Source organism: Typopeltis vanoorti, chromosome 2, assembly GCF_054136105.1.
Source record: "Typopeltis vanoorti isolate ZY-2024b chromosome 2, IOZ_Tvanoo_1.0, whole genome shotgun sequence".
Lineage (NCBI taxonomy): Eukaryota > Metazoa > Arthropoda > Arachnida > Uropygi > Thelyphonidae > Typopeltis > Typopeltis vanoorti.
This window is the reverse complement of record NC_143550.1, coordinates 50152501-50167469: the sequence shown is the minus strand read 5'-3', so window position 1 is coordinate 50167469 and position 14969 is coordinate 50152501. Positions and strand designations below refer to the sequence as shown.

General features: G+C 37.1%; 1 protein-coding gene across 4 annotated transcripts in view; it reads left to right on the top strand.

Annotated features, from left to right (window-relative positions):
* The window catches only part of CSN1b (COP9 signalosome subunit 1b), a 279185-nt gene that overhangs the window by 144765 nt on the left and 119451 nt on the right, over positions 1-14969 (top strand). The window lies entirely within an intron of this gene.

Here is a 14969-nt window from a genome sequence, read left to right as displayed (position 1 = left end):
AATATGCACAAGACTATTAATAAACATCATATAGACAGTTAAAACACATAGCACTCAACCAAAAAACTGAAAATAGTGAAGCAAAACCAAAATTATTGTGAACTGAAACCAAAACCAAGAACTTTATGAAAATTCAGCTTGTTTGTATTAATTTGTTCACTATTGTACCATCAGTAGTTTTTTGTCAGGACTCCAACATTATCATATCTTATATTTTAGTTGTCTAAAGCACTTATAACTGCATTAGTCAACCTAGATCTCTTTCCATATTTAATTTTCATTTTTTATCATATTTTGACATCATATATCTGCTTTGCAGATCTTTCTTTCATATCCCATTCTGTTTAATTGACCATATCACTTTGATTTAGCTCTACCCCATGGATTCTTGAATGCTAACAGAGTTGCATTCCTTTTAATATCATCATTTTTAATATGATTCTGCCATTGATGCCATCTGTGTTCCTCTAATTTTTAATCAGAATTTTTCGGTGTTGTTTATATGTTGCTTACAGTCTGATCAGTTATTTCATTTCTAATCTAACTCTCAGATCCGTAAGTTAAAAATTAGTTTGAACACTGAACACTGTCCTGTATTCTGTGAGTTTAGTGTTTTGGCTAATTTCTCTCTTGTTTCATATTAATTTATTCAACTGATTCCCTGCTATATAAGCTGTGCTTATTCTGTTCTTTATTTCCATTTTTAATTTGCCATTTTCATTAAAAATTGTGCCTAAATAGCTGACATATTTAACTTATTCTGTATATTTGCTATTAGCAATGCAATTGATGCCCTCCGTGTTCTTTCTGCCTATTTTCATGGTTTTGTATTTTTATCAATGCTTTTTTATAACAAATTTGTTACAGCAGCAGTTCATTGAAAGAGTCCAGTAAACTTGTACTAGATTTATTTAAAAGTATAGCATAATCAGCATAAAGTAAAAAAATCTGAACTGAATATCTGGTTTTGATATCAAGTTTATTGCCACTTTCCTTCATAATGTGATCCATATAGGTTATTAACAATACACAGCTCTAGAGCTCTAGGTTAAGAATGAATGAAAGTGCAGACTGTAATGAACTGATGGCTGCAATAGTTACAGCTTTGTTAGTATGAGTAGCAGCAATGTATTTCACATGCAAGCTAAATTTGGTGCGTGGATATAGGAGTATTATTGATGTATCTCTGCATCTTTTTTAGGAGGAATAGCCAATTGCCTAGAAATATGAAGTTTCTACTTACCAAATTGTTCTGCTTTGCATGACATAATTTCATCATGAATAATCAATAGGCATGTGTTTAGGCTTAAGTACTGAGTAGAACTCATTAAAGATTTTATAGATTAAGAATAGCACATAGAAAGGATTAATCACCATTAGGTGAATATAAACTAAATTGTAACACACACAAGCAACATCAAGTGAACATTTCTGATCTTTCCACTCAAAAAGTATAACAACCTTTTTCATTCAAAAGCTGATCTTCAAGTTCATATTCACATGGTAGTCAGCTGTTGTTTAAAAGATTAAATTTAATGCCCATTAGTGTCCTTAATCTTGGCAACAATTTTGCTCTTTCTCCATAAACAGTTTTGTCATTAAACAAGTACTGACATTAGACCTGATGTTTCACATAGAACATAGTGTTTGCAACTTGGCTCTGTATACTGCTAACAACATAAGATGATATCATCATGAGAGAAGTTATGCTCAGAGGTTGGTCTTCTTGTATTCCATTAGGTTACAATCACTGTAAATCTCAGATTAAAACATTAACAAGATTCCCTTTAACTATTATTATAATAATAATAATAATAATAATAATAATAATAATAATAATAATAATTCTTGGCCTCTTAAAATTATAAAAAGATCTCTATACTCCCACCCAAAATTCTACAAACCTAATATTCCTCTTAGACCAATACTGGTTGTTACTTATAGATTATCCAAACCATAGATTATCCTCCTCTTATAGATTATCCAAACCATTATCTTAATCTCTTAACCTCTTCCCCACTGGTAATACCATTTCTTACATTAAAAATTTACCAATTTTGAAGCTTCTGTTGAAAATTTAATTCTAAATAATTTTCATATAATGGTCAGCAGCCAGGTTTTACATTTCCTCTCTTTTCACTAATGAATTAAGTGAAAAGAGAGGAAATGTAAAACCTGGCTGCTGACCATTAATGAATGAACCCTTGAATGACACCCTGACATTTTAAAAAACATTTTTCTTCTCTGGATATCATAGATCTCTTCTACTTTGCTATCCATTCTTGTTACTTCTCTTGGAAGAACAAAATTTGCAGTGGTACTGCAATGCCTACCACCCCTCCCCCAACTGCTGATTTTGTCATGGAAAATTTGAAAGTATGCTCTGGACTCAATCCCCCTTAAGCCTTCCACTGGCTAAGATACATAGATGATGTGTTCTCTTTTTGACCTCATGGACTGGACATTCGTAAGGTGATTTTATCAAATTAATATAGAAACAATTATTCATAAATGAAAGAGAAAGAACTATAAACTCTCCCAGAAGTTGTATAATAGTATGAGTAAGGGAGTAAGGCAGATTTTGTACATAGCTAGTAGTGGACAAGTAGAATGAACACTCAATTCCAGTAAAGGAGTGATATCAGAATGGGATCTCCTTGATGTTCCTGATGAGGAGATATGTTCAGAGCTTAAAGATCAAGGAGTGACAGGTGTGAGGTGCATCCTGATACGCAGGGATGGTCACTTGGTCTCAATCAAGAACATCATCCTTACTTTTGATACACCTAGGCCTCCGACATCTGTAAAAGCAGGGTAACCTGCTGAGATGCTTTAAATGTCAAAGATATGGGCATGCCCAAACTGCTTGTCATGGTTCTACTACCTGTGCCCGATGTGGTAGTAAAGAACATGATAATAAATCTTGCTGTGAAAAAAAAAAGCTAAATGTGTCAACTGTCAGGGAGATCATCCAGCATACTCTCATGCATGTCAGAAATGAAAAGATGAAAAAGAGATACAAAAAATTAAAACAGAACAAAACATAACATATCAGGATACAAAAAGAAAGCTGGCCACCATTACACCTATTCTACGATCCTCTTATGCTGAAAAAGTAACAATTAAAAAAGTGCCAACTCAAACACATATGTCTATTCCACCATTTGATAATTTCGCCATACCTGAGTTTTACGATCGCAAGTGCTTCTCTGTTGAGTGCATTAATCACAAGACCTATGGCCTTACTCCAGAGACAACTTCAAAAATGGTCCCATTCCATGAAAACTCACCTGTCAAAAAATTTATGGTGGAGACTTCACTCAAAGATAAACCACCAGACACTCACACAGAAAAAATGGATACCTTGATACCCACTGAAAGCAAACTAAATTTATCAACTGACCCTAACACATTTGATGTTTTGAACACTCTACCAGAAGAAGAGATGGACACTGACCATCCATACTTCCCTGAAACAGTGGATAAATATAAATCTGACAAAAGTAAGCCCTCAACCTCTCGAAAACCAGACAAGTCAATAAAATCAAGACAATAGGAAAATTTTTATAATGGAACTGTCGTGGGATCTGCCAGAATATTGATGATATCATGATGTTGTTGCAGAAACACAAACCTTTCTGTTTACAGGAAACTTACATAAGACCCAATGAGAACCATATCTTTAGGAATTTCACTGCTGTACGTAAGGATAGAACTGGAGATGGTCCTGCTCATGGAGGAGTAGCTATCCTAGTGGGCAGTCATATTCCTTTCCATCAGGTCCAACTTAATACTTCTCTGGAAGCAGTAGCGATTCGCTTCTCTGTAGGATTTCTTATTACAGTATGTTCAATTTATTTACCACCAAATGCTGAGTTAAATGAAATTGAACTTGATAACCTTATCTCGCAACTGCCTGAACCCATACTTTTGATGGGTGACTTTTAACGGTCACAATACTCTATGGGGTAGTGCCAAGACTAATAGACAAGGTCGAATCATTGAAAAAATTCTTGATAATAATAACCTTTCCCTTCTAAATAATAAACTCAATACTTTCTTTCATATGCCTACCCGCTCATATTCTGCAATTGATCTTGCAATCTGTTCCCCTTCCATTCTTCCACTGCTCATGTAGGACGTTGAAGAGAACATATATGGAAGTGATCACTTTCCTGTTCTTTGTGCAATGCCTTCACAGGAACCATGTTCACCCACACCTATATGGAAAATGCACCAGGCTGACTGGAAGACTGGAACACTTTCTCTCATCTTGCAAAATTTAATGCTGATGCCATCAGTCAAACACCTATTGATGAATCTGTAAAATATATAACAGAATGCATTGTCCAGACAGCAACAACCTCCATCCCAAAAACATCTTGATTCCCAGTCTATCCAAAGCCTTGCTGGAACCCAGAATATCAGGCAGCCAAAAAAGATCAACACAGAGCATGGAGCATATTTTGTAGATACCCCACCACATCATATTTAATAACTTTCAAGCGTGCTCGAGCCAAAGCACATTATGTAAGATGTCAGAGTCAAAAACAATCATGGATCCAATTTACTACATCAATTAATCAAATGACCATCCAAAAATTGTATGGGATAAAATCCAGAAAATGAAAGGCAGATATAGTACACATTGTTTGTCCACCTTAGACTATAATGGAAGTGTTCTTGCTGATCCCAAAGCTATTGTAGATACTTTGGGAGAAACTTTTGCTAAAATCTCAGCAACAGCTTCATATTCTCTGGAATTTTTAATACTGAAAGAGAAACAAAGGCTTAATTTTTCTACCAACATTCTTCAGCCATTTGTCAAGGAGGAACTAAAAAGAGCTCCTACAATCTCACCCTAGTGCAGTAGGACCTGATGACATCCATTATGAAATGTTAAAACATCTACCATCATCTTCTATGGATCTTCTTCTCTTATTATACAATAGAATACTTGCAGAGGAAGAGTTTCCAAATTCTTGGCATAAGTCAATTGTCATTGCTATCCCAAAACCAGGAAAAGATCCAACACAAGCAAATAATTATTGACCCATTGCTCTGACCAGCTGTCTTTGTAAGATACTAGAGAAAATGGTTAATGCCAGACTACTCTGGTATTTAGGCAACAGTATTCTCTGCAATACACAATGTGGTTTCCGTAGACATCGAACAACTATAGACCATTTAGTTTGGTTAGAAACTTGTATAAGAGATGCATTTCTGAAGAGAGAACATCTTGTCTCCGTTTTTTTTTTTTTTTTTTTTTTTTTTTTTTTGACATGGAAAAAGCTTATGACACAGCCTGGAGATATGGCATATTAAAAGACCTCTATAACCTAGGTCTCAAAGGACACCTCCCTATATTTATTAAAAACTTTCTCTCCAGGCGAACTTTCCAAGTCAGAGTGGGAAGTATGCTATCTCAACAATATCATCAAGAAAATGTGTTCCCCAAGGCTCTGTCTTAAGTGTAACTCTTTTTGCTATTAAAATTAACTCAATCATTGAACAGCTTCCTCCCACTGTAGACAATGCTCTATATGTTGATGACTTCCCAATTTACTGTCACTCATGTAACATGAGGGTAATTGAAAGACAACTCCAGCAAGCAATTGATCATGTCTCTCTGTGGGCTCTTAATAATGAGTTTAGGTTTTCAACAGAAAAAAGTGTCTGTGTACACTTCTGTCGAAAATGCACTCATCACCCAGATCCTGAACTAAGAATGGGACATACTGTTATTCCAGTAGCTACAGAAACCAAGTTCTTGAGACTCATCTTTAACAGAAAACTCACATTTCTAGCACACATTTGTCAACTAAGAGGAGAGTGCAAAAGAACTTTGAACCTCCTTTGCACTCTATCCTCTACTAAGTGGGGTGCTGATTGAGTTTCATTGCTCCATCTTTATCATGCACTTATACGTTCAAAGCTGGATTATTGATCCCAAGTCGATGGTTCGGCAAGACAGAGTAACCTACGATGGCTGGATTCCATCCATCATCAGGGTATATGGATAGCTACTGGTGTCTTTCACACCTCACCCACTCCAAGTCTCTATGTTGAAGCAAATGAACTGGCTCTATCACTTTCATGAAAACAGTTGTCTCTTAATTAGGCACAAAAAAAAAATCTCTCCAAGATCACCCGGCATGGAATAGTATCCTCTCTCTGCATTGGGAAGCTCAATATCACACACATCAAACTTTTATACATACTTTTGGTATGCATATTAAAGAAACTGTGCAAGCTGTTAGTATAAATGTTGACAACATTAGCTACACTAAACATAACAGCATTCCTCCATGGCAGGTTTGCACACCATCCTGCAACCTCTCACTTTGTCAGCTACAGAAATCTTATACCCCATCATCCATTTACCTGCAATTGTTTAATGCACATGCTGATTTCTTAACTATCTATACTGATGGTTCAAGAACTAACACCTCTGTTGGCTGTGCTGCTGTGTTTCCTAACATTATTATCTCAAATTAGATCCCACCAGACTGCAGTAATTACACAGCACAGTTACATGCCATTCAGCTTGCACTTGCGCATATAAAAGAAAACTGCTACCAAAAGTGTATAATTTATACAGACTCATTGAGCTCTTTACAGGCTATCTCCTCTCCTATGTACGGGGGCTGTTCAATAAGTAATAAGACTAATTTTACTGTCACGAAACCACTCATCACAATATTAATTTCTGTGGAATAAAGAAATGTTGCTGTCTGTATTAACAAAAGATGTTGATAGATGATGTGCCAGAGTGTCACATGACTAAACGCAAGCTTGTTTCGGCGCGCCTACGACCATGACCACTCGTCGAAATGGAAGTGTCCTTGGAACAGCGTTATGCGATTAAATTTTGTGTGCATTTGCAAAAATCGGCATCGGACACTTTTAACATGATACACGAAGCTTTCCACTATGAAGCAATGTCGAGGACAAGTGTTTTTTGCTGGCATAAAACTTTTAAAGAAAGGCAAAATGTGGAAGATCTTGAACGTGAGGGAAGACCTTCAACGTCCATCACAGAGACAATTATCAACAAGGAGGATCACAGAATTACAGTACGCCAGCTGCATGTTGTCCTGAATATTTCTGTGGAAAGTGTTCACTCAATCATGGCTGAACATTTGGGACTGAAACGTGTTTGCGCCCGATGGATTCCCGAACTCTTGAAACTGGAGCAAATGCAGCATCGAGTGGATGTGTGCACAGAATGGAAAGAAAGACTGGAACAAGAAGGCGACAATTTCTTAAAACGCATCATTACAGCAGATGAAGCTTGGTTGTATCACTATGACCCTACAATGAAACAACAAAGCTGTGAATGGAAGCATCCATCTTCGCCTACCCCCCAAGAAAGCAAAAACTGTAAAATTGGCCGGTAAAGTTATGACCATAATGTTTTTTGACTACGAAGGCATTGTTTACCAACATGCTGTAGAACCCGGGAATACTGTAAACGGCTCATACTATGCGGATGTTTATGGACTATGGTACAGCACGTCAAAAGGAAGCATCTATTGCTGAAGAATATCTTCTTATTGCACCACGATAATGCAAGGCCACATATTGCTGGTTGTGTAGTGGACGTTTTGTAGAACAACAACATAGATATCCTACCACACCCTCCATACAGTTCTGATCTCGCACCGTGCAATTTCTGGCTGTTTCCCCAGCTCACGAAACCACTAAGAGGCCGCCATTTCGAAAGCAACAAAGCATGTGTAAAAGCTGTGGGGGCGGTTTTGAAAGTACTCTCAAAAAATGGACTTTCACATGTGTTTAAGAAGTGGACGCAACGTTGGGACAAATGCATTTCGTCTCACGGTAGTTACTTCGAAAAAGACCATGTAAATGATGGAGATTAAAGGTAATCTGTTTTCTGTATAAATATAGTCTTATAACTTATTGAACAGCCTACATATAATCCACATCCAGTACTTTATGAGGTGCTACACCTGCTTCACAAAATGAAAATCTTTAATTTTGATGTTCAGTTCTGCTGGATTCCCAGCCACATCGGAATCAAAGGAAATGAGACTGCAGATGCAACTGCTATATCAGCTCATACCTTCTCTGCATACTGTTTGACAGTTCCATATACAGACTACAGACAACTTATAAGATTAAAGCTAATTGCTCAATGGGAGTTAACATGGCAAGAAGCATCAACAAACAAATTATATAACATTAAACCTGAAATTAAAAACTGGCATTCTAGTTAACGTACACAGAGAAGGGAGGAGGAGGTTGTCCTTGCTAGGCTCTGCATAGGTCACAGTCACCTTACTCATTCTCATTTACTGAGAGCTGATGACCCTCCCATATGTGAAAAATGCAACACACATCTCACTATTTATCATATTCTGGTAGATTGTCAAAAATTTACACGAGAGGAATGAAATTTTCACCTATCTCACCAAGCCATGTGCACCCAGGGAAATACTAGCAGACTCAGGTAAATTGTATGATGTTTTTAATTTTTTAGAAAGAATTAATTTGTACAAACACATTTCACCATAAATTTGTTTATATGTAAATACCATTTTTGCTTAACTTAACTTTTATACATACATATTATTCATTAGGTTAAATCTGACCAATTATGTATTACCATAGGCCTTAATGTTGTATATTTGTATCACCCTGTTGTAATTTTGTTAATATGTAAATACCATAATGCTAAACTTAAATTTTATGCATCAGTGATGTATAATAATTCCTTTCTGACTCTTTAAGTATTAGTATAATAATGTTTGTTGAAAGTTTATTTTTCACTTGGTTAGAGTAAAATAAATTTAGTTTAATCCTTTATCCAAGTGTGAGCAAACAAAGTTTGCACCTGAAAGTATCTTCAGGACTGGGGTAAGGTGGTATAACACCAGGGCAACTCGTTGCAAAGGTGGAGCAAGCTACCAACACTCCTGTCTCAGTATCTCCTATAATGCAAAACACATCTCCTTGCGGATATGTCTAATGTTATGCATTAAGGGAAGGGCCACCACCCAGACTAGTTTCGACCTTTATTGAGGTCGCTTCAGTGGGAGCCAGGCCCAAGTTGAGATACCAGGCAGAAGCATTAGCAGGTCATCTCTACCTATAGGAGTTGCCAAATGGTGTGCCACCCTTTTATAATAAATTACTCTGGATTTAGAGAAAGATGTTGAAAGTTTATTTTTCATTTTATTTCATATTTCATTTATTTCATATTATTAATAATGTTTGTTGTAATCTTACTTGATGTAGACACTGCTTTCCTTGACTTGTTTTGTACATACATATGTTAACCTATAGTTATCTATTTATGTACTGCTGAAATCTTTGCAGTAATTTTGTTTATATGTAGATACTGCATCACATTATTATTATTATTATTACGGGCGATTCCAGGAAGTCCTTATACTCATCGAGGGAGACCCTAAACATCATGTCCACACAAATATACGACATTCTCACAGTATCTATCATACCTTGCCTTGAACTCACTCACCATCATAGCACCCACAACAGACTCTGGCAGCTTATTCCACTCATTTACCACTCTAAAAGTAAAGAACCCAGCTATAACAGCCTTGCTAACCACACTCTTGCCCAGCTTCCATAAGTGTCCCCTAGTTCTCCCACCACCAGTCCTGATCTCAAAAATATCCTCTGAATTAATCCTATAGAAACCCTTTAGCAATTTGAATGTCTCAATCATATCTCCCTTTTCCATATATCAACTAATTTCTGCAACCCACAAATCTTCAACCTGTTCTCATGAGGTTCATTCCATAGACCTGCTATCATCTTGGTCACTCGCCTCTGGATCTTCTCCACCTCCTCCCTCAAGAAGAAACCTAGGTCACCAAATCTGGGCACAGTAGTCGAGATGAGGTCTTATCAAGGCTCAGTACAGAGGTACAATAACTTGCTTGTCTCTGCTTGTCAAAGTATTTTTCAACAACCAAGTGAGTTGATGAGCTGATTTAGCTACTTTTGCAGTGTGTCCCCTAAACTTCATCTCCCTATCAAACAACACTCCCAAGTCCCTGGCCTTATCAATCTCCGAGAGTACAGTTCCACCACTGTGGTATACTACTGCTAATCTTTTCACCTCAAAATGCATAACCTTACATTTTGTCACATTAAATTGACATCCATTCTTCTTAGCCCAGAACTCCAATCTATCGAAGTCATCCTGCAAGATTTTGACATCTTCTGCGTTCACTATTACCCTACCCAACTTTGCATGATCAGCGAACAAATGAACTGTTCCTCTTAGATCCTTCCCTATATCGTTAATGAACAAATTAAACAGCAGTGGTCCAAGAACAGAACCCTGCGGCACACCACTAGTCACAGGCCGTCTTTTGGACTCTACTCCTGAATAAACTACTCTCTGATATCTCTCCATCAACCACCCACCTATCCATCTCACCAACCCTATATCCATTCCCATATGTTGTAGTTTATGGATTAGAATTCCATGTGGTATCCTGTCAAATGCCTTATCCAGGTCCGCAGTATCACTGTAAACCCATTACCCTTATCCAGTTCAGCCATCACTGTGTTATAAAACTTGAGCAAGTTACTGAGGCATGATCTACCTTTCACAAAGCCATGCTGTCCCCCGTACAGTATCTCATTTTCATCAATCCATTCCTGTATTTTTCCCTTGACTACTTTCTCCAAGACCTTGACAATGACTCCTGATATGCTGATCGGTCGGTAATTTGCAACCGTAGTCTTGGATCCTCTTTTATGCAGTGGAACTATTTTCCCCTCTTTCCACACCTTCGGGACTAAACCAGACCCGAAACTCGGATTGAACAATCAAATTGAACTCAGATTGGTTAAGGGCACTGATAATTCTTTAGCCACTTCACGTAAGACCCGTGCCGGTATGCCATCCAATCCCACAGATGTATTCATATTAAGGTTCTGTAATAGACTATTCACCTCCACTTCATTCATCACAATTCCCGTATAAACTAATGGTTCTTTCATTTTTTCAATGTCACCACCTGGATGATATACTCTTGCAAAGTGCTCGTTCAGTAATTCCACTATATCAACTGATTCAGTGACCTCCTTACCATCGTCATTCCTTAAAATCATTTTGCCGTGTACAGTTTTTTTTTTTTTTTTTTTTTTTTTTTTTTTTTTGCTTGCATCATATTGAAAGAACTGTTTGGGATTGTTTAGCTTGCATAGTTTCCTTTCATAATACCCTTTTGCTTTTTTTTACCACACTCGTTACCCTTCTGGCCTGCACTTTATACCGTTCGTGTGCCTGCAGGTCACCTCTTTCTTTAATTTCCCTCCTCAGTTGTTTCTTTTTTTGCAGCTCAAGCTTAATGGTGTTATTCATACATTTAACCCCTACTTGTTTTACTATTTGAACCCTAGGTATACAATCAGCCATAACCTCCTGTAAATGCTCCTTGACCACTTCCCATGCTCTGTCGACATTCCAGCCCTTGCAGTTTTACATGACATAGCACTCATCCAAGCAATCTCCTAAACTTGTCATACTTGCCAGTACTGTAATTCCATATATACTCTGTCTTAATCGAAAATTCCACACCTTTAGCCACCTGGGAGGTGGCTAAAGGTGTGGAATTTTACCTGGAATTACCAGGTAAAGCACTCTCAAACCCCTCCTTCCACTCATTTCATCAATTTGTTTATGTATACTATCTCCACCATCTATTCCATCACCTGGTCTATAGCAGCACCCAACTGTATATTTTGTTCTGCCAGTCTCAATCTCACACCAGATAGCCTCAAATGAACTCTTTTCACTATCCTGCGATACAGCTTCAATACTCCTTGGCTGCAGTTCATCAGGTATCATCAATAACACTCCTTTCCCCATTTTATTCTCTCTGTCCCTCCTAAACACGCTATAACCTACACATTCTATCCCACTAACTATATCATTTTCCATCAGCCATGTCTCACTAATGCCAATGCCCAGGAAGAATCAATCAAGGCCAAAAATTCTTCCTTCTTGTTCCTAATACTCCTGGCATTAGTATACACGAAATGCAGAAGTCCCTTTGTCCCACCCCTATCTTGATGCGTATTCTAACTATCCCATTCCGATTTCTTGTCCTTAGTACTGGCTCAGGTACATTATATACATTCTTACACTCAACTGTCTCACTGATGTCCGCATACCCCCCCCCCCCCGGTAGTTCTAATTTCCCTGGTTCTGCACATCCATTTTCACTTCATTCAGCAACACTTTTTCCAGTCTCCGCACACCAAATCCATTCAAATGCAGGCCATCCATCTTGTATAAATCCTTTTGCCCATCAAACTCATTCCACATGTCCACGAATTCCACACCACACCATCTGCATAACTTGCACATATAGTCATTTGCGATTATGGCCCTCCTCCTAAACTCCTCTCTGTTGTACCGTGGCAACAGACTCGCCATCCTAACTCTGTCACTCTTTTCTTTCGCTACCTTTAACAATACTTTCAAGTCCTCTCTCATAAAAAATTTATCTCCTTTCAATTAATTCTTACCCGCCACAACTATCAATTCTTTCACCCTCTGTTTTTGCGTTCTAATACTCTCACTTACATCCTTAAATTTTGCACCCGGTAAGTACGATTTAGTTAAACTCCCATCTATCACACTCCTCTTAATAATGAGTAACCATACAACACTCTTTCCTTCATTTCACAAACTCCCACTCTTACGCTTATTTTTCCTTCAAACACTTGTTTATTTCCATTAGCCGAGGCACTCTGGAAAGAGTTTTTCAGGTTCTCTAACTGCTGCTGCGCACTTTGTATCACTGCGTGCAGCCTAGGGATCTCACGCCCTACAAATAATTTTTCATTTTTTTCATCATTTAAACCATTTTCTCTCTCTTTATAGTTGCTTTCACTCTCTCTTTGATCACCGCTCTCATTGCCATCTTGTACAACATCGCAATTCCTTATCAAGCCAGTATTTTTCACTCACATTTTGGCTTTCTTCAATCATATCTCATGACCTGACACATACTTCAATTCCTCACTTTGCTTACACTTTCTGCACATTCTCCCACCACTATCACTTTCCATCCAAACTCCAGCCTCCTTCAAACCACTATCCCTTCCCTATCAAGCCACTATTTTCACTCACATTTTGGCTTTCTTCAACCATAACTATCTCACGATCTGACACATACTTCAATTCCTCACTTTGCTTACACTTTCTGCACATTCTCCCACCACTATCACTTTCCATCCAAACTCCAACCTCCTTCGGGAATGCATACATCCCACACACACATCACATTGGACAAACTCCCTCACATTACAGTTTTTGAACAAAGGCGTATTTTTAGACGCCATTATCTTATGTCGCATTGGTGCCATGTGCTATTCTATGAAACGTATCGTTAAAATACTAAATTAAATAAAACAGAATTCACACCAAAATCACACAGACACAACAAGCTACCAAAAATAGACAATATTACGTTATGATTTAAACCAATATTCCAATTTTCACTCAAAATTATACTTAGCTTTTGGGAGTTCTCTGAAAACACTACACACCGTGTAGTCCTCTCTTAGCATACATTTTGTGTATGCATCTTATTTACTACTTTATTTTTCGAATAATCATGTAGTGCCGTAGGACATCATACCTATTTGTGTACTTTCTAGTAATTCCGCTTATATGTATTGCTAAATTCTGTTTATACTGCATTGCTAAATTTAATTTTTATCCATGCATATTGTATAATAATTCCTTTTTGCCTATTTTTGTACTGCTATAAAGGCATCTATTATAATTTTACATATATGTAAATACTGCACTCCATGGCTTAGTATTTCATATATTATGTATTAACTTATTTTGTTTGTTAACTATTTTTGCACTACTGTAATAACCTCTGACCTTGTGTGTTGCTGTCCCCTCTGCAGCAGTTCTGTTTACATAGAGATGCTGCTTTGTGAAACTAGATTCTTGTTCAGACATATTGTTTACAATTTTCTGTAAATGCTAATGTTGTAACCTTTAGTATGGTGCAGTATGACCTTTGTAGTTTTTGTGCCAAATAAACTATAAACCAACCAACCAAGCATCTCCAGGCATTCACAATACTAGGAGATGCATTTGAATGCAGAAAAAGCATGAATGAATTTAAGCAGAATGTGACAAATATGTTAGTGGTAAGTTGGGCCTCCTGCAGTGAGTATTGATTTGAAGGTTCATTCATCATTACCATAAAAATTTTGATGTATTTGAGGTGTATAAGATATTATGGTAATACTGATGATTAAGTTTGCATTATTACTAGCTTCCTATCAACAGTTTTCTTCTAAATCACATACATTCTCTCACATACTGGATGTTATAATGTCATTCTCTAACCATGATACATTCATATTTGACACTGCCACCCTTTCCAAAAATGTGGATCATTAGACTCAGAAACAAGTTTATGCCATCTCAAGTGATGTAGAAAAACAAGAATGTGAATTCACAGCCTTACTTTTCTGCATCAGAAAAACTGGTCATGTCACAAACACTGATTACAATCCAGGAATCAGTAGGCAAGATGATAAGATGGCATTCAAGACATGAATTATCCAGCAAGCTGACCACAAATTTAGAAATACAGATATTTCTAAAGCCACTGTATCCACTCATCAAATAAACCATGCAAAATGTATTTAAAAATGGACAAAAGTTGTTGTGCATCTGTATTAGTTACATAAATAAAATAGGCACTCTCAACGACTCAGGAGAAATAAGGTATTGGAAATATATATCAGAAAAAATCAGTGGGGAGGATAAGAACCCAATAAGTTTCATTTAGCTTTCCATGGCACAAAAGAGATACCTGCCATTATTTGGACTCAGACAAAAACTGCCAAATGTTTTCTACAAAGGCTACATAAAAACAAAGAGAAACATTAAATAGAGATGATAAGCACCCCTGTATTAAAAAAAT